Raw genomic sequence first — 25,367 nt, 5'->3', positions numbered from 1 at the left:
TTCTATTCTTTCATTGATATATTTTACTATGAGTATCTCCTCTATAACCTTCATCATGTATTTTACTATCTGTGTGTGTGTGTGTGTGTGTGTGTGTGTGTGTGTGTGTGTGTGTGTTTTCGTAGATTTTCACGGGTATATGTATGTAGATTGTTCTGAGTTCGGGGCAAAACCCACTAAAACTCTCATTGTGTATTGGACAAAATAAATAAATAAAATGGAACAATTAACCAGTGGAACAACTTGCTTCCAGAAATTGTGAATGCTCCAACACTGGACACTTTTGATAAGATGTTATATAACCATTTGTCTGAAGTTGTGTAGGGTCTTCTGCCCAAGTAGGGGGTTGGACTAGAAGACCTCCAAGGTCCCTTCCAACTCTGTTATTCTAGACCCTTAGGTTGTCACGGAGGAATGCATGCAGCTTAGAAAGAGAAGTTTATTCCATGCTCTGGGTGTTATTATTCCTTTTAATTGCTGCATAAATCTGAGGGTAGCTTTATCCTAAGGGTGAAGTCTTGTATCCCTCTGTACCGAATTGCAAAGGGAAATATGAATTAAATTTCAACAGCATATGGGCATATTTTGCCTAGCTGCAAAGAAAAAAGGAAAGTAGAGGGAGTTTTGTAAGTTCATTGTTTTTTGTTGCCAAGACGAGCTGTGGTCCAATGACAATGAAGGTAAGCCGTCTACCTCTTGCCGATCTAGCCAACCAGGAAGAATTAACTCTGTTGTGGTGGCCGCTGGCAACAATTATGCAAATCTGGAGTGATAACGGAGGATCCCATCTGAAAGTTTATCACAGAAAGACGCGATCCACACAATATGTATAATTCAACCATCCACTTATCCTGTTATTACATCTCATGTTTGGATATGTCAGAGCACAGCAAACCAAGTTAAGGATCATGAGATAGATAGATGAGAGAGAGAGAGATAACAGGTGATGACAGATGATAGATAGATATCTGTTGGTTGATAGATAGATAGATAGATAGATAGATAGATAGATAGATAGATAGATAGATAGATAGAAAGATAGATAGATAGATAGATAGATAGATAGAGACAGACAGACAGACAGACAGACAGACAGACAGACAGACGATAGATATAGATGATAGATGAGACAGAGAGAGACAGAGAGACAGTTTTAAAGCAATTTCACAGGAAATTTTAATTTTAATTATAAGATCCTATGAAAACGTATGGAAGTTCGACTACTGTAATGCTCTCTACATGGGGCTACCTCTGAAAAGTGTTCGGAAACTTCAGATCGTGCAGAATGCAGCTGCGAGAGCAGTCATGGGCTTCCCTAGGTATGCCCATGTTTCACCATCACTCCGCAGTCTGCATTGGCTGCCAATCAGTTTCCGGTCACAATTCAAAGTGTTGGTTATGACCTTTAAAGCCCTTCATGGCATTGGACCAGAATATCTCCGAGACCGCCTCCTGCCGCACGAATCCCAGCGACCGATTAGGTCCCACAGAGTGGGCCTTCTCCGGGTCCCGTCAACTAAACAATGTCGGTTGGCGGGCCCCAGGGGAAGAGCCTTCTCTGTGGCGGCACCGGCCCTCTGGAACCAACTCCCCCCAGAGATTAGAACTGCCGCTACTCTTCCTGCCTTCCGTAATCTCCTTAAAACCCACCTTTGCCGTCAGGCATGGGGGAACTGAAACATCTCCCCCTGGGCATGTTTAATTTATATATGGTATGCTTGTGTGTATGTCTGTTAGTATATGGGGTCTTTCTTAAATCTTTAAATATTTTAAATTGTCAGATTATTTATGATTTGTTTCCACGTGTTGTGAGCCGCCCCGAGTCTTCGGAGAGGGGCGGCATACAAATCTAAGTAATAAATAAATAAATAAATAAATGAAAGGCTAGATCAAATTTATTGATTCTGAGAACTTCTGAGTCTGTCATAAGGAAGGAACTGAACTTAAATATTGATCAATTCAAAACTTGCTTTTTAGGGCACGGTGAAGATCTTTTAAAAAAAAGAACACTTTCCACAAAAATGATATTTTTTAGTTCTGAGTAATCTACGTAGAAGGGCAGTCATAAAAAGCCTATTACAGCAGGGCTCCAAGGGGGAAAAATAGAACTTACATCTGTGATACCTATGGATTTATCATTTGAACACATCTTTTGATCTCCCCAAAAAAAATTATTCGACAAGTCCCACTGACTTTCACAATACAGGAAGAGTAATTTGGTTTTTCTATTTTGCAGGTTTGCTTTGATGACCTATTGATCTACTCAAGTTGCTTCCTGAAACATCTGGGGCATATAGATATGGCCCTGAACTATCAGAGCAAAAATGGGATTAAAGCTGAAATTCTCCAAGTGACATTTTGCTCAGCAAAAGATCTGGAGGAAAATAAACAAGGCACTTTGCCTTCAACAAAGGCACTAGCACAAATCTGCCAAAGTTGATGATGAATTTCAGGGAGGCTTGGAGCTGTTCTGACTTGATTGGAAGAAAGGAAAAGGAGAGGGGAAGGGAGGGAAGGGAAGGGGGAAAGGAAGGGAGGGAGGGAGGAAGGAAGGGAGGAAGGGGAGGGAACAGAAAGGAAAGGAAGGAAAAGGAAAGGAAAGGAAAGGGGAGGGGGAGGGGAAAGAAAGGAAAGGAAAAGGGGAGGAAGGAAAGAAGGAAGGAAGGAAGGAGGGAGGGAGGCAAGGAAGAAAGGGGAAGGAAATGGAAAGAAAGAAAGAAAGGAGGAAGGAAGGAAGGAAGGAAGGAAGGAAGGAAGGAAGGAAGGAAGGAAGGAAGGAAGGAAGGAAGGGTGTTACGTGTGTGTAAAATTAAAGTCTGGATTAGCAAATCTTTCCTTCTGGTTGATCCAAAGAGGCAGGATAACAAACTAGAGAAATACAAGGAATTAAGCGATACCTGCTGAGCAAAAGCAAATGAGATGCAGAAAACATCTCCAACATCTCCAAGGCGTTGGAATTCCCCCACACATATCTAAACCAAATAATGGAGAAAGCCACTCCTCATCTAAATGATGCTGTGCTGGTTTTTCTTTTACATATTTGAAATGTGTTTAAAAAAAAATAGGGCCCATCTGTCGATACAGCAGGATCTTTTCTCTGGGAGCTAAGAGTTGAACCTTGGACCTTCTGGTGTAGAACAGCTGTTATGCTAAGGGAGCTTCTATTTCCATCCCAAAATGAGTACAGCACAATCTCTCTCTCAAGGTTTGCTCCTCTTAGCTACTTCTTCTCCCCTCTGTGTTCCAATGTGGTCTTTCCTCCGGTTGCACTGCTGTCAAGGAGTGTCAAGGAGCTATAAGCCCCCTCGCTCTACATTTCAACTCCTTTCCCCTTCTGAATTATTTTATTTTATTTATTTTGTTGAGTACGTATTGGTAGTATACAAAGAAATAGCACTGTTTATATACATGATACTGGTACTAATAAGAGAGAAGCATTAGGAGAGGGGATTGTAGGCACGCTGGTGCAGTTATGCACACCCCTTATTGACCTCTTAGGAGTTGGGTAAGGTCAACAGTGGATAGTCTAAGGGTAAAGTTTTGGGGGTTAGGTGATGAAACTACAGAGCCTGGTAGTGAGTTCCATGCATCAACTACTCGGTTACTAAAGTCGTATTTCCTGCAGTCGAGTTTAGAGCGGTTTACTTTGAGCTTGTATCTGTTGTGAGCTCTTGTGTTGTTGTGGTTGAAGCTGAAGTATTCATTGACAGGAAATACGTTGTAGCAGATGATTTTATGGGCTATGCTTAGGTCATGGTTAAGGCGACGTAGTTCTAAGCTTTCTAAACCTAGGATTGTAAGTCTAGTTGCGTAGGGTATTCTGTTGCGAGTGGAGGAGTGGAGGGCTCTTCTAGTAAAGTATCTATGGACATTTTCTAAAGTGTTTATGTCCGAAATGCATGCGGGTTCCAGACAGATGAGTGTATTCAAGGATTAGTCTGGCGAAAGTTTTGTATGCTCTGGTTAGTAGAATGATATTACCAGAGAAGAAGCTACCTAGGATTATGTTAAGAACTCTTGAAGCCTTTTTGGCAATGTTGTTGCAGTGGTCTTTGGCGCTTAGGACATTTGGTATGAATATTCCAAGGTCTTTTACAGAGTGAGGGTTGTCTGTAAGGTCTTGTTTATCCAGCTTGTGTTTGATGTTTGGATTCTTTTTGCCAATGTGCAAGAATTCTTAATTAAGAATGCAAGTGAGCGTACCGAGGTGTGTTTGCAGGGACATCACTTATGCATTTCATGCAGACTCTGTTTCAGAGGTTGCGTGTGTGAACTTTTGCTCCAATGGTCAGATTCCTGTAGCAACATTGTAGTTCACCTGGTGTTGTACTCAAAAGATTAACCCTGTGTACTGAATGATGTACAGCAGAGCGAAGGTGAACAGCTGGTTTTAATACGAAAACAGGGCATCTGTTAGGGAGAAACCAGTCAAACCCCAGGAGCAGAATTCATTCCACTAAACAAGATTGTGGGGAGGAAAGAAAATACTTATAGATCCCTGATGATGCAGCACCCAAAAGGTCGTTTGATTTCATGATACTAGCTATTATCTTAACTTTCTTGAAACTTTTCTTGCGGGTAGCCCTTCCTTCCTTCCTTCTGTCCTCTTCCTTCCTTCCTTCCTTCCTTCCTTCCTCTTTCTTGCTTTCCTTCATTCCTTCCTTTTTGTTTTTCTTCTTTCCTTCCTCTTTCTTTCTTTTCTTTCTTCCTTCCTTCTTTCCTTCCTCTTTCTTGCTTTCCTTCCTTCCCTTGGTGCATATGCACCAAAGACAAATCCTTCCTTCCTTCCTTCCTTCCTTCCTTCCTTCCTTCCTTCCTTCCTGTTCTGTCTGGGTGCCCCCAGACTTCAACACCAACTGGAAAAAGCAGCCAGACACGCTGGTAAAAGCAAAAGCACTTTATAGTTTGAAAAATAAACACAGAGAACAACCTGTTCTTCCCAACAGGCAGGCTATGAGACTTCACAGCAGAGTCCTGATGGCCAGACAATACAGCAGACTTCTTGCTGGCACACCCACCACTGTAGAGAATAAGACCCACACCTTTCCCCCCCAAGGTTTCAGTATTCAAAGTCACAAACCAGAATTCCAAGACGCCAAAGATCACAGCCAGGTCCCAGGACTCCCAAAGATAATACTCCACAAGCCAGGAAGGGTGGGTCTGCCTTTTCAGCCTTTCCAGAGAGCACCACACCCAAACCCAGCTGTTGCCTCTTTAGTGCTGAAAGTACCTGACTAATTGTCCCCTTCATTGTGTTGCTCTTCTCTGCCAGAGATCGATGATTGCTTGTGCATTTTCATCTAAGGAATCCAGGCTGCTTGATGGGGAGAGCTCCCCCTCGTGGGACTCTGGCTGTCCTCCCTCTCCCTCAGCCTGAGATTCCTCCTCCCCGTCTGCCTGAACCTCCTGTTCCTCATCCTCCCCCTCTGAGCAGGAAGCCGGAGAGGATCAGCCGTTCCCTGAGGGGCCTCAGATGGAATCACAACACTTCCTTCCTTCCTTCCTTCCTTCCTTCCTTCCTTCCTTCCTTCCTTCCTCTTTCTTGCTTTCCTTCCTTCCTTTTTTGCTTTTCTTATTTCCTTCCTCTTTCTTGCTTTCCTTCCTTCCTTCCTTCCTCTTTCTTGCTTTCCTTCCTTCCTTTTTTGCTTTCCTTCTTTCCTTCCTCTTTCTTGCTTTCCTTCCTTCCTTCCTTTTTTTGCTTTTCTTCTTTCCTTCCTCTTTCTTGCTTTCCTTCCTTCCTTCTTTCCTTCCTTCCTTCCTTCCTTCCTCTTTCTTGCTTTCCTTCCTTCCTTCTTTCCTTCCTTCCTTCCTTCATTCATTCATTCATTCCTCTTTCTTGCTTTTCTTCCTTCCTTCCTTCTTTCCTTCCTCTTTCTTCCTTTCCTTCCTTCCCTTGGTGCATATGCACCAAAGACAAATTCCTTGTGTATCCAATCACACTTGTCCAATAAAGAATTCTATTCTATTCTATTTAATTCAGTGGCAGGAAAAAGCTCTTTCAGAGCATTTTTTTTTCCTTTCAGTATTTTTTTTTTAAAATCCATTTACATTGCTCTCTGATGTGGCCCTGCCTGTGATTGATTTTATCTATTCTTGTGTAATCAACTCTAATTGACCATGAATCAGCATGATATCATCTTTGTGACAATAATATCTCTGATTAGATTGCATCCCCCACAAGATTTCCAGGAAGAAGAAACAATGTCCATCACAAATGATGCAGAAAGTTTTGAAAGAGAATTTTGAAAGGAACGCAGACCTCCATGAACCGTAATTATGGCGATATTGCTCAACTAATGGAAATATATTAAAAATATTCAGGGTGGCACAGGAACAGGGGTTTAAGTTTTGCAATTTTATTAATTAGACTTTTTTCTCCCCTTTGCCCTTTAGCTGTTGCCTCTAAATAGAAACTAATCCTTTCATAAATTAATTCCCTGGACTTTCTGTTCATCCTTTTTTTTTTTGCAAATTCTGACCTGCTCTTTTTACTCGCCCCTCACAAATTGCAAAACAAGTTAGGCGGGGGTTAATGGATGTCACACATCAAGAACAATTTACCATTTTTAGATTTTCCCCCCCCCTTATTATTTTTAGTTATATCAAGGCTTTCCAGGCGCTATAGAAATCATATTTTTTTGATGAAATTAAGTGCATAATTGATGTCAGTCTGGTCTCCAAGAAATTAATCAGTGTGATGCGAAAGCTGGTGTTGTTAGCTGTGAAGAAAGCGAAAAACTGAGAATGTGGAGCCATGGTTTTTATTTTTTTTTATTTTGGCTTTACTCTCGCTCCCATTTCTTTCTTTCTTTTAAATTGTCCTGCAAGTTAAAATTTTAATTTCAGTTTTTTAAGTTGAAGACACCGTTCCTCTTGTACCCTCTTTTGAAAATGCATGGTATTTGATGGAATAATATAATTATAATATGGGTCAGGGAACAATGGGACTAAGCATTTCCAAAGCAGCTAATTTTGCATTGTAATGTGCTTTCAAAGAAAATAAATAATAGTCTTTTTCAGAATAATTTTCCTGCATTTCAGGAGAAAGTCGCTTGACATTTCTTTTGCGCAAAAACAAGGGAACCAACCCACACACATATTTAACTATCGGAACTGGTGGGAGAGCTCAGGCCTGAAGAATAATAATCTTAACCATTTACGTTAACCCTGTTTCAATAGACAATCTTTTATTGAATGCAAAATACAAAAAATGAAAGCACCAAATGGAGGGAAACGAAAGAAAACTGAAATTGTTGAATTGTTGTAGGTTTGGAGAGAGTTCAAACAATTTGATTCCCAATCTGACTTGAAACTCTGGTTTTAAGCGTTAATTCAGACAGCTAGGAAAGATTCAAGAACATAATTCAATACAAAATAATAATGATAATTAAGAATAATTTATTAGATTTGTATGCCGCCCCTCTCCGAAGACTCGGAGCGGCTCACAACAGTAATAAACAATATACAAATTCAATATTTTAAAAACATCTAAAACCCATATCATTAAAAACCATACAACTCAGTCATACCATACATCAACCACAATAGCCTGGGGGTCTATCAATTACTCCATGCCTGGCGACATAGATGGGTTTTCAATAACGTATGAAAGGCAAGGAGGGTGGGGGCAGTATGAATCTCTGGAGGGAGCTGATTCCAGAGGGCCAGGGCCGCCACAGGGAAGGCTCTTCCCCTGGGGCCCACCAGATGACGTTGTTTAGTCAACAGGACCAGGAGAAAGCCAACTTTGTGGGACCTTATTGCCCGCTGGGATTCGTGTGTCAGAAGACGGTCCCAAAGGTATTCTGGTCAGATGAAAAATGGTCAATGGAAATCTCTTTCCATTGACCATTTTTCAGACTTATACCCATGGCAGCATCCCTGTGGTCACATGATCAAAATTGAGCCGCTTGGCAACTGACCCATATTTATTATTATTTATTATTTATTAGATTTATATGCTGCCACTCTCTGAGGATTCTGGGCGGCTTACAACATATAAAGAGATAGCATACATCGAGATATAATTAATTGTATTAAAAGTTACATTTAAAAACTTGGGGGGGAAACTCCTATTGAAATACACACATATCCCTCATTATACATTCATTGGCCAGGGGGCTAGAGTCTAATAACCCCAAGCTTGGCAGCATAGGTGAGTCTTCAGACTCTATTAGATGTGCAGAAATGGCTAAATTAACATTAGAATTAAGAGGCAATGAGGAATCTCAATTTTATAATTGCTGGAACCAATTTTACCATTGGCTTGACAAAAAAGAACCAACTCGCCAAACAAACTGTAAATTTCTAACTATGCAAAAGAAACTTACGTGGTGAAAGTCTAATGTATATAGAAGATAAAGTTAGTGTAAATAGTTAAGACTATTACTCGTGGCCATACTATACACTGTGGCCATATGTCCGAGGACAACCTGTATTTCCAGTTCCAGTGGGGAAGCAGAGAGGAGGGTGGACCTGCTGCTCCGCTGGCTACGGTAGATAACATCCAGAAATATAGGAATCTCTGGCTTAATTCAGTACAGGACTCCCTCAGAGAGGGTCTGCAACTTGGGCGTCCTCCTCGATCCACAGCTCACATTAGAGAAACATCTTTCAGCTGTGGCGAGGGGGGGCGTTTGCCCAGGTTCGCCTGGTGCGCCAGTTGTGACCCTATTTGGACCGGGAGTCACTGCTCACAGTCACTCACACCCTCATCACCTCTGTAATGCTCTCTACATGGGGCTACCTTTGAAAAGTGTTCGGAAACTTCAGATCGTGCAGAATGCAGCTGCGAGAGCTATCATGGGCTTTCCTAAATACGCCCATGTCACGCGAACACTCCGCAGTCTGCATTGGTTGCCGATCAGTTTCCGGTCACAATTCAAAGTGTTGGTTATGACCTATAAAGCCCTTCATGGCACCGGACCAGAATATCTCCGGGACCGCCTTCTGCCGCACGAATCCCAGCGACCAGTTAGGTCCCACAGAGTGGGCCTTCTCCGGGTCCCGTCAACTAAACAATGTCGTTTGGCGGGACCCAGGGAAGAGCCTTCTCTGTGGTGGCCCCTACCTTTTGGAACCAACTCCCCCCAGATATCAGAGTTGCCCCCACCCTCCTTGCCTTTCGTAAGCTCCTTAAAACCCACCTCTGTCGTCAGGCATAGGGGAATTGAGACTTTCCCTCCCCCTAGGCTTATAAAATTTATGCATGGTATGTCAGTATGTATGATTGGTTTCTAAATTGGGGTTTTAAATTAACTTAAATATTAGATATGTTTACATTGTATTATTATTGCTGTTAGCCGCCCCGAGTCTGCGGAGAGTGGCAGCATACAAATCTAATATATAAATAAACAAACAAAAAATAAATAAATAAATCTGGGTCCTCATTTTACCCACCTTGGAAGGATGGGAGCCTGAGTCAACCGGTGGTGAGATTTGAACTGCTGAACTACTGCTAGCAGTTAGCAGAAGTAGCCTGCAGTGCTGTACTCTAACCACTGTGCCACCCCGGCTCTGTTAACAGCCATTGAACTTGAACATTCTTTCTTTTCCCAGTATGTATGATTGGTTTCTAAATTGGGGTTTTAAATTAACTTAAATATTAGATTTGTTAACATTGTATTATTATTGCTGTTAGCCGCCCCGAGTCTGCGGAGAGGGGCGGCATACAAATCTGATTAATAAATAAATAAATAAAATAAATTTCAACTGCAAAGCTGCAATGCAAAATGCCACCAGACTCTGCAAAATTGATGAATGAGGCCCAGAGCGATTGTCTTCTGTTCAGGCACAATTCTTTTCATCAACGGTTTACATATCTCCTATTTGTGGAAAACCCTGGTGGGGGGAAAAAAACTATACGAGGAATTAAAGACACTGATTTGGCAACGGGGGTTTATTGGATATCATGAGACTGAGGCTCTTAGTCAAGCTGCATTAGATTTGGGTCTGAGCGATATATTTACCCATTTTTTTGCTACAGAAACAAAATGAAAAGTCACGGCTGAGCAAAGACAGTCAAGCAGCGGATTGGATTTCCAATCTCTCAAGAATATAGGATCAAGAAATCACGCTTGCAGTGGAAAAGACACCTGTCAGAAAAACTCTCTTTCTTCCTTGACATCAGTTTAATATGGCTGACATCTCCCCTCTCTCGATGGCGTAGGCCAGCCTGCTTAACAGCGCAGTGAGTCTGCGCATGCCTCGTGCCTACTTTTTCGGCTCGGCAATGTTTTCCTTCCCGATTGCTCTTTGGGTGGAGCGTAAATAGCTGCTTGTTTGTGGCGAGGGGGAAAGACATGCTCTCTACTCCATTTTTAGTCTTACTTAGAGTAATGCATAACCAGAACTAAAGTTGGGGAAAAGATTAGAAGTAACGTGAGAAAATATTTACTGAAAGAGTCATAGATGTTTGGAACAAACTTCCAGCAGACGTGGTTGGTCAATCCACAGTAACTGAATTTAAACATGCCAGGGATAAACATATATCCATTGTAAGATAGGAAAGTGAATACAAGAACAAGGGGACACAATCTGAAGTTAGTTGGGGGAAAGATCAAAAGCAGCGTGAGAAAATATTATTTTACTGAAAGAGTAGTAGATCCTTGGAACAAACTTCCAGCAGACGTGGTTGGTAAATCCACAGTAACTGAATTTAAACATGCCTGGGATAAACATATATCCATTGTAAGATAGGAAAGTGAATACAAGAACAAGGGGACACAATCTGAAGTTAGTTGGGGGAAAGATCAAAAGCAGCGTGAGAAAATATTATTTTACTGAAAGAGTAGTAGATCCTTGGAACAAACTTCCAGCAGACGTGGTTGGTAAATCCACAGTAACTGAATTTAAACATGCCTGGGATAAACATATATCCATTGTAAGATAAAATACAGGAAATAGTATAAGGGCTAGATGGACCATGAGGTCTTTTTCTGCCGTCAGTCTTCTATGTTCCTATGTTCCTATAAACATATATCTATCCTAAGATAAAATACAGGAAATAGTATAAGGGCAGACTATTATTATTATTATTATTATTATTATTATTATTATTAATGTCAATACAATACAGCAAACGAGATCACTATGCTGGATTTCGTATTTCATCACCAGTCGGGCGCTTCCCAAGCACCTAGGACTGCGTGATGTAGCAGCAAATTACATGTGCCGATCCCAGTAAAGCTGCCTTTTGCAATTGACAGATGGAGATTTTGTCAATTCCGATGGTTTTCAAATGTCTGCTGAGATCCTTTGGCACTGCGCCCAGCGTGCCAAGTACCACTGGGACCACTTTCACTGGCTTATGCCAGAGTTGTTGCAGCTCAATTTTTAGATATTATTATTATTATTATTATTATTATTATTTATTATTATTATTATTATTATTATTATTATTATTATTTATTAAATTTGTATGCCGCCCCTCTCCGACGACTCAGGGCAGCTCACAACAGCAAAACAGTACAAATCCAATAGTTAGTGGTGGGTGGGTGGGTGGGCGGGCGGGCAGGCAGGTAGGTAAGTAGACAGGCAGACAGATAGACAGACAGACGGACGGACGGACGGAAGGACAGACGGACGGACGGACAGACAGATAGATAGATAATTCTTTACCTATCAACATGAGAGTGAAGAATAAACCTGCCCTTTTTGTAGAGATTTGGATCCATTTGGTTCTAGTGATATTACGGTGCCCAGGTCTCCTTTCCATTTTTCTTTGGAACGAGTCAATCAAATAAAGACAAAATCAATTCCACATTCCCAATAAAAATGCCAAGAATTGTCCTTCAAAAAAAAAAAAAAACAGAAAAAAAAGAAGGCGTCTTTTAGTTGTGATCTACCTGCCAATGGGTAATTTTTGCTCTGAGAAGATGCCAGTCAAAATAGTTCTTAATGATTAGGTGGGATACGACCTCCACAAAGGACCCTGCTTTTGATGGGCAGCTTCAAACATGGGATATAAATCACAAAAGGTTTCATAGTCAACTGACACACAGCAGGAGCAGTTCTTTGGTAAGCCTGTGGAGATTTTCTCTTTATTCATAAGACAGCAAAGCCCCTTAATAGAAGGAAACATCTAGCCAAACTTTGGGCCAGCAATAAGCTTCAGGCATTATTCTTTTATATGAAGGGAAGCTTTTATAGCAATGCGCCTGTTCCAATACAATAAAAAGGAAGCAGAGCTAGGACCGCTGCCAAAAATAAATGAGGGAGAGATAACGTCATGTAGGGTTTTCTCAGCTCTCATCTTCTAGCTGGTCCACATTTCTTTCAAATTCTTTTTTTAAATTAGGGAAGAAATATCTACGTGCATTTTTTAGATTTTAGATGGATAACTTAATGGATAGATAGATAGAACATAGACGATGATGAATGATAGTTGATGGTGATAGAGAGATGATGGTAATAGATCAATAGATGATAATAGATAGTGGATGGGTGGTTGGATAGATAGATAGGTGGCCAGATTCTGGGCAGCAGCAGTGGACAAATATGTGTCTTCATCATAGTAGTAAACTGACTATAGACCTCACAGTTTATGGATTGTAATTTTAGTAGTATTGACCATGTATAATTGATAGACTGGATTTTATCATGGGACTTATCTGTTATATACCATTTTATCCTACAACTTTTGGCTGTGTATTTACTAAGTATTTTTATTTGTTTTGGTCTATGACTGTAATAATAAATTTGATTTGATATTAATATTTGATTTAATAGATAGATAGATAGATAGATAGATAGATAGATAGATAGATAGATAGATAGATAGATAGATATAGACAGACAGACTAGATATAAATGATAGATAGATAGATAGATATAGATAGATGATAGAGAGAAAGATGATAGATAGAGAGAGAGAGAGAAATGATAGATAGATAGATGATAGATAGATAGATAGATAGATAGATAGATAGAGACAGACAGACAGACAGACAGACAGACAGACAGACAGACAGACAGACAGACAGACAGACTAGATATATATGATTGATAGATAGATGATAGAGATAGATAGATAGATAGATAGATAGAGAGATAGAGAGATAGAGAGATAGAGAGAGACAGACAGACAAACAGACATACTAGATATAGATGATAGATAGATGATAGAGAGAGAGAGAGAGAGAGATGATAGAGAGAGAGAGAGATGATAGATAGATAGATAGATAGATAGATAGATAGATAGATAGATGGATGGATGGATGGATGGATGGATGGATGGATGGATGGATGGATGGATGGATGGATGTCAGAGAGATATGATAGAGAAAATCAGAATAAATACAATGGGTTTATAGTTATTTGGCATTCCACTTCAAATGAATGTGCCACCCCTTATGGTCAACATCCTAGAGCAAGGTGTGAATACAGCCTCATTTATATTTTCAGCCAATCCCCGAATGTTAGCATCGGGTCCACTTCAGAACACCAGGCATAAGATTCTCATAGGAACTGCATATACACTCATTTCTTATGGGCCTCTCAGTCTCACACCCATGATGCACAATTTAAAAAAAAACATGAATTAAGAAACTTTGAAGCTCGGGGTTTTGTTTTTTGCTATTTCACCCTGCAGATACCCCGTAATTACAGTAGATGTTTTAAAAGAATGAGCTTTGTAGAACGTAAAAGAAATGACATCACAGTTGACTTTACCAGCCAAGAACTAGTGAGCATTTAATATTTAGCAACTCTAATCTGTTGATGCCTCTGGCTCTTCGTCGGTCCGCAGGAGGCGGGCGAGCAATGACAAAACAACATTAAAGAGGACCAACCTCCTTGACGTCTGGTCCTCTTAAGCAGGAGAGATCAAGTCCACGGAGAAAGGGGAGGCATGTGGATGAATGAGAGCCCCATTGAGGTCATCTTGTTCGAGGACTCCCAAAGCCTCGGACTGAAACTAGCAAGGGCCAAGCGTTATCTTAGGAAAGGCACTCTGGCGTAATGGTAATTACATTTTCATGGGCCGGCTCCTTTCGGGGATGCTAAACACATTTTTAAAATGTCTTTTTTAAAAGCTTATAGAATAGAATAGGATAGGATAGGATAGGATAGGATAGGATAGAATAGGATAGAATAGAATAGAATTTTTATTGGCCAAGTGTGATTGGACACACAAGGAATTTGTCTTGGTGCAGATGCTCTCAGTGTACATAAAATAAAATATACATTTGTCAAGAATCATGTGGTACAACACTTAATGATTGTCATAGGGGTCAAATAAGCAATGAAGAAGCAATATTAATAAAAATCTTAGGATATACGCAACAAGTTACAGTCATACAGTCAACATGGGAGGAAATGGGTGAAAGGAATGATGAGAAAAACTAGTAGAATAGAAGTGCAGATTTAGTAGAAAGTCTGACAGTGTTGAGGGAATGATTTGTTTAGTAGAGTGATGGCGTTTGGAAAAAAACTGTTCTTGTGTCTAGTTGTCTTGGTGTGCAGTGCTCTGTAGCGACGTTTTGAGGGTAGGACTTGAAACAAATTGTGTCCAGGATGTGAGGGGTCAGTAAATATTTTCCCCGCCCTCTTTTTGACTCGTGCAGTATACAGGTCCTCAATGGAAGGCAGGTTGGCAGCAATTGTTACAATAGATTACAAATTAACACAGGGCGGATTCCTATTCCCGCTGCTACCACTGTGATGCGTTCTGGTGATTTTCTTTGCTTCCGCGCATGCGCAGAAGCGAAAACATGGTGGGACATGTGCGCCCACTCAAAGCTGTGCATGCTGCTCAATTTTTGCTACCGGTGCATACACAGAAGTGAAATCTTGGGCCAATAAGCGTGCATAGACCTGCGACAATCCCAGAGGGCGTATTGGTAGCGGCCAGGAAGTGGAATCCTCACCTGGTGTGCAGTATCCTTCCCCAGGAGAGGGGTGTAAAATGGGATTTTGCAGTATCCTTCCCCTGTCATGCCCACAGAACCAGTAGCAGTGATGGGCACCTGTGGGTACGATCAGGTACACAGAACCAGTAGAAAAATTTTGGTCAGGCACACAGAACCAGTAGGCTGCCAGCCACAGCCTTCTCTGTGGCAGCCCCGTTGCTCTGGAACCAACTACCCCCTGAGATCTGCACCATCCCCACCCTCCTGGCCTTCTGGAAAGCCCTAAAAACATGGCTTTGCTGGCAGACCTGGGGATGTTGAGCTATAACCAGAGATGGGCTCCTACGGGTATGGTCAGATACACAGAACGGTAGGAAAAAAAAATGATTTTTTTTTCTTTTTTACTTATTTATTTATTTTATTTATTTATTAAATTTGTATGCCACCCCTCTTCGCAGACACGGGGCGGCTCACAACAGCAACAGAAAAACAGTGTAAAATACAAATTCAATAATTAGAAAGCTAAAAACCCATAATTTAATAAAACATTCACACAACATACCATACATAAACAGTATAGGCCTGGGGAACATATTTCAATTCCCCCATGCCTGACGACAGAGGTGGGTCTTAAGGAGTTTGCGAAAGGCAAGGAGGGTGGGGGCTGTTCTAATATCAGAGGGAGCTGGTTCCAGAGGGTCAGGGCCGCCACAGAGAAGGCTCTTCCCCTGGGACCCGCCGAACGACATTGTTTGGTCGACGGGACCCGGAGAAGGCCAACTCTGTGGGACCTAATCGGTCGCTGGGATTTGTGCGGCAGGAGGCCTTTTTATCCTTCTGGGCTCTGAGTATGTTTTTCCCATTGCAGTTAATGAGGTTGAATGTGTATACTTTTAGAAGAGCTCTGTGTGTGTGTGTATGTGTACATATACATACAATTTATATAGTAGATACAGTAATGTATATTTTTGTGTGCCTGTGTGTAATATCTATGTACACATATGGCCTATATACATAGAATTAAAGAGTATATTTTGGGTGTTCAGTAATAGTAAATAGAGAGGGAAATTGTATCTCTTTGAGGCGAGGAGAGGCCAGGCACCCTAACCCTTGACGTGAGTGACATCACGTTGGCCACCTTTAAGCCAGTCACATGACCTTTAAGCCACCTCCCGGTCACATGATCGTCAAGCCACTCCCACCTGGTCACATGGCCAGCAAGCCACACCTGCAAAATAAGCCACGCCTGCAGTGTTGTGGTTAAAAAATGTTGCAGCCCTTCACTGGCTGGTCGTAAAAAAAAAATCAATCCCACCACCGATTCACACATCACCATAAACATTCAAGGGTTGGGCCAAGCCATCTTGGCAGTCAGATGTACCCATCTGTCTATCATCTGCCAATTCAGTGGGGAATTAGTGAGAGATAGGGAGCTGCTAATAAGGCAAAGTGTCAAGAAGAGACATTAATGTAAGTGTTGGCATGACAAGAAAAATACGTTACCGTGCGTAAAACTAATAGCATCTCCTTCCCGGCTCATTCATTTCCTTCTGCTGAGTTCCTTAAGGTAAAGTGAAATCTTGCAAAGCACTCAGCAGTAGGCATCGACAAATGTATGCAAATGTTAGCGTCTGTGCATAATGAAGTTTTCCACCTGTCTGAAGATAACGAACGGGGGGGTTTTGAAAAAAAAAATTTCTCCTTCTGCACACTTGTTTCCTCCAAATGCTGTTTGGGCCTCAACTTTCCTCTAGTTTGACGAAGTTAGGAAGACAAGAGAAATTTGAGAAAGAGAAAGTCAAAGCAGGAAGCAACGGGTGGAAACTCTCATTTCTCCATTCATTCTTTTCTATTATTATTATTTTTATTTATTTATTAGATTTGTATGCCGCCCCTCTCCGTAGACTCAGGGCGGCTCACAACACAATAAAACAGTTCATAACAAATCTAATAATTTACAATTTAAAATATTTTTAAAAACCCATTATTAAGCAGACATACATACAAACATACCATACATAAATTGTATAGGCCCGGGAGAAATATCTCAATTCCCCCATGCCTGACGACAAAGGTGGGTTTTGAGGAGTTTACGAAAGGCAAGGAGAGTAGGGGCAGTTCTAATCTCTGGGGGGAGCTGGTTCCAGAGAGTCGGGGCCACCACAGAGAAGGCTCTTCCCCTGGGGCCCACCAACCAACATTGTTTAGTTGACGGGATCCGGAGAAGGCTTTCCCCTTCCTTATTTCTGCAAATATATCTCCAGCTAGAAGAAACTACCGTACCCATAGGAGCCCATCACTGCATCAGAACCATCCCTTGACCTATAAAGCCCTACATGGCATCGGACCAGAATATCTCCAAGACCGCCTTCTGCCGCACGAATCCCAGCAGCCAATTAGGTCCCACAGAGTTGGCCTTCTCTGGGACCCGTCGACTAAACAATGTCGGCTGGCGGGACCCAGGGGAAGAGCCTTCTCTGTGGCGGCCCCAGCCCTCTGGAATCAACTCCCTCCAGAGATTTGAACAGCCCCCACCCTCCTCGCCTTCCGTAAAATGCTGAAGACCCAATCTTTGTCACCAGGCATGGGGATAATCATCACTTTTCCCCCTTTTTTTATTATGTTTTCGGCCTTACTGTATGATGGATTAGTTTGAATGTGTATGATTGTATAGATAGGGATTTTACTATGTTATTAATGTTTTTTAAATTGATTTACTTTCTCTACTATTGGATTTGTAATGTATTGTATTACTGTTATGTTGGGAGTCACCCCGAGTCTTCGGAGAGGGGCAGCATACAAATCTAATAAACTATAAACTATAATGACTTGCTGCTTGGGATGAATAATCAAATGGAATCCAGGCTAAAATTGATGTGATGGTCAACATTTTTTTTTAAGCCAGTGTTCTCCATTGCATCTGAAGGCATGTTCTTCAGAAGTATAGGGCAAGGGTCTCCAACCTTGGCAACTTTAAGACTTGTGGAGTTCTGGGAGCTTTGGGAGTTGAAGTCCACAAGTCTTAAAATTGCCAAGCTTGGAGAGACCCCTGGTAAAGGGTGTCAGACCTGGAAACCATCTTCATCATTGGATCTCCAGGCCTGCCACATTTAGGACTGTGGGAAACTGGTTGGGGGATTGTATGGAGCTGGGGAGATGTGCAGTCATCATAACATTCCTTTCTCTGAGAGTCAAGGCCACTCTACCCTGCACCTGAAGGGATGTGACTAGGAGGCACCTCCAGTTGGGATGGTGTATTGATTGGACCATGCGATGGACATGCAGGTGCTGAGGCAGGGGCTTGCGTTTTCTTTTGGGTGGGGAAAGCTTTTAGATTCGGATTTTCCAAGATGTGCCAATACGACCTCTCTAATAAAGTGGAACTGATCTCTGATATTGTAAACCGGTTATAGAGGGTTGTCAAGCACTTTTGCAGGCTAACTTACTGCTGACTGTCAGGAATTCGATTCTGACCAGCTGGAGGTCCACTCAACCTACCATCCTTTTGAGGTAAAATAAGGAACCAGGTGGTTGGAGGCAAGATTTATTTGTTTGTTTGTTTGTTTGTTTGTTTGTTTGTTTTTTGTTTGTTTGTTTGTTTGTTTGTTTAGCTTACAACATGTTAGCAATAGCACTTTTTTAACAGAGCCAGCCTATTGCCCCCACAATCCGGGTCCTCATTTTACCCACCTCGGAAGGATGGAAGGCTGAGTCAACCTTGAGCCGGTGACGAGATTTGAACCGCTGACTTACAGATCTACAGTCAGCTTCAGTGGCCTGCAGTACAGCACTCTACCTGCTGCGCCACCACGGCTCACCACGGCTCATTATGAAGTGGTAGAAAAGTCTACGTACTACTGTTATTTCACACTTCACAACGCTATGAATCCTAGCCTTACTATGTTATCATAGCTCTCTTTCCTTTGACATTTCTTTCTTTCTTTCTTTCTTTCTTTCTTTCTTTCTTTCTTTCTTTCATTTATTTAGTCCAATACACAATAATAAAAAATGAAGGTTATAGAGGATATAGTACAGAAGATACATGAGATATAGGAGAGACTATAGGACATGGGATGGAAGACATTCAAGTGCGCTTATGTACGCCCCTTACTGACCTCTTAGGAATCTGGAGAGGTCAACCATGGATAGTTTAAGGGTAAAGTGTTGGGGGTTAGGGGAGGATACTAGAGAGTCCGGTAATGAGTTCCATACTTTGATAACCCAATTACTAAAGTTCTATTTTTTACAGTCAAGTTTGGAGCGGTTAATATTAAGCTTGAATTTGTTGTGTGCTCTTGTGTTGTTGTGGTTGAAGCTAAAGTAGTCTTTGACCGGCAGGACATTGCAGCATATGATCTTGTGGGCAATACTTAGATCATGTTTAAGGCGTCATAATTCTAAGCTTTCAAGACCCAGGATTGTAAGTCTAGTTTCGTAGGGTATTCTGTTTCGGGTAGAGGAGTGAAGGGCTCTTTTGGTGAAGTATCTTTGGACATTTTTGAGGGTGTTAATGTCAGAAATGAGGTATGGGATTTTCTTCTCTGAAGAACGTTGTGGGAAATGGCCTTCTATTAGTCTGAGCAAGCATTTGGATAATAGGCCTTTCCCTTTTTGAAAACCATGTAGCATCCTTCATTTCTTCTCTGGAAATAAACCAGAAAAGCATTGCAACTCGTTCTCGTATGGCCTGCAACCAAACATCATTTTGTAAGCAAGTCATAAAGCAGGCAACAATCAGGAAGGCCCCTGAGAATACTGTGAAGAATGAAGACAAGAAACTCAATCCGTCTGAGCTCTGACTCAACAGAAAAGTGACCAGACTTCAATGATTATATTTCGGACACATTATGCAAATGTTCTCTTAACGCCAGGAAAAAGTTGGAAGGAAAGAGAAGTAAATGAGAAGCAAGTGAATGGACTCAATTATAGTTACAACCAGTGCAGCTATAAATACTTCAATGATGGACTCCTACAGGTATGGTCAGGTGCACAGAACCAGTAGAAAAAGTTTGGTCAAGTACACAGAACTAGTAGAAAAACTTTGGGTTTTTTTCTTTTTTTTCCCTTCTGGGCTCTGGGTATGTTTTTTCTATCGAAGTGTTGTGGTTAGCTCTGGCGCAGCTCCTGCCCCAAGGACTGTGGATGTGGCGGTGAGTATACAAAGCAGTCATACTGCTGAGTAATAGCTGCAACCTGATTGGGCTTGAATAGTATAAGAAGCAATGCACCTTTGCAGTGGGTGCGGTTGTTGTGGTTGGTGTGTTGGTTAGTTCTGGTCTTGTGGTTAGTCTCCTACCTTCTGTTGTGGTTAGTTCTGGCCCAGCTCCTGCCCCAAGGACTGTGGATGTGGGGGAGACATCCACATGCTGCAGGCCTGTTTTGCCCCCGGTGGAATCTGCTGATGAAGGCTCCTCTGACCAAGGAGACATGAGTGACAGGGAGGAGGAGAGTGTGGCAGACAGCTCAGAAGGAGATCAATTATCTAGCTCCTCCTTGGATTCAGAACAAGAGTTAATGATACAGCCATCCATGTGGAGAGCGATGCATAGGCAACAACAACTGAGAGATTATTATCAAAGAAAATGAGGCCACCTGTGGTTGGGTGGGGCTGTGGTAATTGGTGAGGCTTGTATAAATAGCAGCCTGTGGGTTTGGCCATTGTGGAGGATTATCTGATCGTTGTGTTTTGTGACTGCTTTACTGACTTTGACCTTTTGTGTGCTGATTTCCCCCCACTATGAAACTAAACCAGAGCAAAGTGTGTGTCACTTTGTGAAAGAAGAAGGACTGTGAATTGCCTCACAGCTGCAAGCTAAGTATCACAGAACTGATAAGGGACTTGTACAAATTACCAGTTTGTTTGGAGACGAGTGCTCTTTGCTATACCAAAAGAGGGCTTAGGTTAAGTGAATTGTCCTTTTAAAGAACATTGTTTTGAATTTTCAAACCTGTGTGTGTCTGAAATTTGTATCTGTGAATTTTTGGGAGGATTCTACCAGAGTGTCCGACAGAACATGAAGTAAATGAGGTTGAATGTGTATAGCAGTGGGGATTTGTCGCAAATGTGTGCCTTCATCATAGCGAGATATGTACATCTTTCGTATATTTACAATGGGTCAAATTTGGTTGGTCAGCCAAAAGTCATGAATTTGGTAAGTCATTGGTCTCCAGATGTCCAAGAATCTCAACAGCTAGCACATCTTTGTTGACTTGGGTGACGACCAACTTTGGATGGTCAATGAACTGCTGTAAGTCAAGGACTATATTTATCACCCAATTATCTGCTACTAGGATCAAAGAGATACTAAAATGTCTAGATTCTAGGAATCTGAAATGGTTCTTGGATGTTCTTTTAAAAAAATTATTATTATATTGATGGTCTTTGACTGTAATAAAGGTCTATTTATTTAATTTATACATGCATGTGTGTGTGTACATACAGTTTATATAGTAGATAATGTAATTTCTGTGTGTAATATGTATGTAGACATATGGCATATATACAGAGAATTAAATAGTATATTTGGGATGTTCAGTAATAGTAAATAGATAAGGAAATTGTATCTCTTTGAGGCGAAGAAAGGCCAGGCACCCTAACCCAAATCCTTGACATGAGTGACGTCAAGTTGGCCACTTTTAAACTAGTCACATGACCTTTAAGCCACCCACCCGGTCACATGATCATAAAGCCACTCCCACCTGGTCACATGGCCAGCAAGCTACACCCACAAAACAAGCCACGTCCACAGTGCGATAGTAAAGCTTTTTGAAGCCCTTCACTGCTGGATTCCATTTGGTTATCCATCCCAAGCAGCAAGGCATTATGGGATGGCTCTGGTAGGACCAGTCGGTGACAGGGTTGACGTTCCAATTCGAAGCTATTACAGTTACCCAAGTCTCCTCCACGAAAGACTGGAGACAACTCTTATAAACAGTAGGCAAGTTACTTGAAAATAGATTAATTTTGCTCCTTGAAATGCTGTCTCAAGCTGGATCAACATTAATTTTCTGGAAACTGCAGCCTCTTCTTTCTGAAAAGAGGTACAACAAGCAGGAAGAGGGAGATTATGATCCCGCTATATAGAGCGCTGGTGAGACCACATTTGGAGTACTGTGTTCAGTTCTGGAGACCTCACCTAGAAAAATATATTGACAAAATTGAACGGGTCCAAAGACGGGCTACAAGAATGGTGGAAGGTCTTAAGCCTAAAACGTATCAGGAAAGACTTCATGAACTCAATCTGTATAGTCTGGAGGACAGAAGGGAAAGGGGGGACATGATCGAAACATTTAAATATGTTAAAGGGTTAAATAAGGTCCAGGAGGGAAGTGTTTTTAATAGGAAAGTGAACACAAGAACAAGGGGACACAGTCTGAAGTTAGTTGGGGGAAAGATCAAAAGCAACGTGAGGAAATATTATTTCACTGAAACAGTAGTAGATGCTTGGAACAAACTTCCAGCAGACGTGGTTGGTAAATCCACAGTAACTGAATTTAAACATGCCTGGGATAAACATATATCCATCCTAAGATAAAACACAGGAAATAGTCTAAGGGCAGACTAGATGGACCATGAGGTCTTTTTCTGCCGTCAGTCTTCTATGTTTCTATGTTTAAAAGAAATAGCAATGTTTCTTGCCTTTCTGGAACTCCTTTGAAGTCAAAAGGAATTGGAAGTTTGAATGCTCCAGGACCCAAGCAGGTCAGGGTTGCCCTTGATCTTCACATTGCCCTTTTCATTTTTCTCCCAGAGATGGTAACCCCATGTGATATGTATCTTGCAGTAACCAAGCCTGAAGGTGACTAGTATATTTTTGTTTCAGAACCAATTTGCATTTCGATGCCATTTAGGAAATATTTTTAGCCCAGACATGTTTATCGTTTGACCTTGCATGCGACCGAGCTGTCTGCTTCCCACACATCACAATCTAGAGGCAGCAAAAAAAGCAAGGCACCCAAAAACAAGCAGTAATAATAATAATAATGATAATAATAAAGGGAGAGAAAGAAAGAACCACAGATAATAAGTGTTCCATTCCAAAGACAACAGTCAAATCAAACCAATAGGACTCAGTCATTATGAATATGTATTTATGTACACCGGTGGGGATATTAATTATTTGAATGTTTTCTTAGGAATAACAAGTTGAAATTCATCACCTGCCCCCGGTATGTCATACATATTAACAAAGACAAATTTAAAACTCATTTGAATATTTTGCAATTTTGCTTTTAAGAAGGCTTTTGTTTCAGAGATAATGGCATGAGGGGAGGAGGGAAGAGGGCAAATCACAGCAATGACAAAGAGAATTAAAAAAAAACATTTTTTTTTTACTCCTAAGCCATGGCAAGAGGGCCATTTCAGATTTCAAGAGAAGCCAAGACATGTCAAAGGATTTGATGTAAGGGAGAAGGTCATCAAGATTTGCTCTTACAGAGAGTCACAATTAAATGTCAACCAACTCTCAGCCTACGCACTGGCTGATGACACTCACACACACACATATACAAACACACATCCCTACAGATCAGATTTCAACAGCTGCCTTAATGACCAGCACAAAAAGACGAGCAAGAAAGGGCAATAGTCCAAAGAGAATTGATTTTAGCCTTGAACTTTTTGTATCTTTGCAACAGGAAAGAAAGAAAGAAAGAAAGAAAGAAAGAAAGAAAGAAAGAAAGAAAGAAAGAAAGAAAGAAAGAAAGAAAGAAAGTCTTTCAAACTATAGGGAAGGAAAGCAAGAAAGCAAGGAAGAGAAAGGAAGGAAGGAAGGAAGGAAGGAAGGAAGGAAGGAAGGAAGGAAGGAAGGAAGGAAGGAAAAGCTATCTGTAAGGAAAGTTTCCAGAAAGTTAAGATAATAGCTAGTATCATGCAATCAAAGGACCTTTGAGGTGCTGCATCATCAGGGATCTACAAGTACTTGTAGACTCTTAAACACAGAGATTTTCTTTTTTTCTCCATAATCTTGTTTAGCGGAATGAATTCTTCTCCTGGGGGTTGATTGTTTTCTCCCTAACAGATGCCCTATTTCCGTATTAAAATTAGCTGTTCACCTTCGCTCTGCTGTACATCATTCAGTACACAGGATCAATCTTTCTGAGTACAACACCAGGTGAACTACAATGTTGCTACAGGAATCTGACCATCGGAGCAAAAGTTCACAAACACAACCTCTGAGGCAGAGTCTGCATGAAATATATAAGAGAAAGAAAGAAAGAGAGAGAGAGAGAGAAGAAAGAAACAAAGAAAGAAAGGAAAGAAAGAAAGAAAGGAAAGAAGGAAGAAAAAAGAAAGAAAGGAAAGAAAGAAAGAAAGAAAGAAAGAAAGAAAGGAAAGAAAGAAAGGAAAGAAAGAAAGAAAGAAAGAAAGAAAGAAAGAAAGAAAGAAAGAAAGAAAGAAAGAAAGATATCTCTCAGTTTGGAATTGGCTCAGGGCCCTGGTGACTTCGGAGCAGGGGTGTTGGTAGGGAACTTCTGTATCAAAAGCTGGAGATGGTACTGCAGGCCACTGAAGCTGACTGTAGATCTGAAGGTTAGCGGTTCAAATCTCATCATCGGCTCAATGTTGACTCAGCCTTCCATCCTTCCGAGGTGGGTAAAATGAGGACCCGGATTGTGGGGGCAATAGCCTGGCTCTATTAAGGAGTGCTATTGCTAACATGTTGTAAGCCGCCCTGAGTCTAAGGAGAAGGGCGGCATAAAAATTGAATAGATAGATAGATAGATAGATAGATAGATAGATAGATAGATAGATAGATAGATAGATAGATAGATAGATAGATGATAGATAGATAGATAGATAGATAGATAGATAGATAGATAGATAGATGATAGATAGATAGATAGATAGATAGATAGATAGATAGATAGATAGATAGATAGATAGATAGATAAAAGTTCAATTTTGTTCTTATTTCCATGTCTAGCCTACACTTACAGAAATTCCTGGTGATTTTTCTAACCCCCAGATTCTTAGATAGAAAGAAATCTCCATCCAGCTATAAAGCTTACTATACATAGGCCTTTAATAACTGGCTGGGTTTGTATACATTATTAAACTAATAGCTTGTTTAGTTTGTACACATGACTAGGCTTGCCTGAGATATAAACCACATTTATGCACTATGCCATAAAGCGATGGCACTATGCATGTTTGGACACAGCTTTGAAACTTAAACAAAGATCAGAAATAATGATTATGGGGCCAAGAAACCCTCCATTTTTTCCCTTATTAATTCTTACTAAAATGCATGAAGGGAATTTTGTTTTAGAATTTCTTGTAATGGGGAGAAGTATTTTGGAAGAATTCTTACTGGTGCAGCACCAGGGTTATTTCACTGATAGAAACATAGAAGATTGACGGCAGAAAAAGACCTCATGGTCCATCTAGTTTGCCCTTATACTATTTCCTGCATTTTATCTTAGGATGGATATATTTTTATCCCAGGCATGCTTAAATTCAGTTACTATGGATTTACCAACCACGTATGCTGGAAGTTTGTTCCAAGGATCTACTAC

The sequence above is a fragment of the Erythrolamprus reginae genome, chromosome 9 (genome assembly GCF_031021105.1).
Source record: "Erythrolamprus reginae isolate rEryReg1 chromosome 9, rEryReg1.hap1, whole genome shotgun sequence".
NCBI classification, from domain to species: domain Eukaryota; kingdom Metazoa; phylum Chordata; class Lepidosauria; order Squamata; family Dipsadidae; genus Erythrolamprus; species Erythrolamprus reginae.
Note: the sequence above shows the minus strand (reverse complement) of the source record.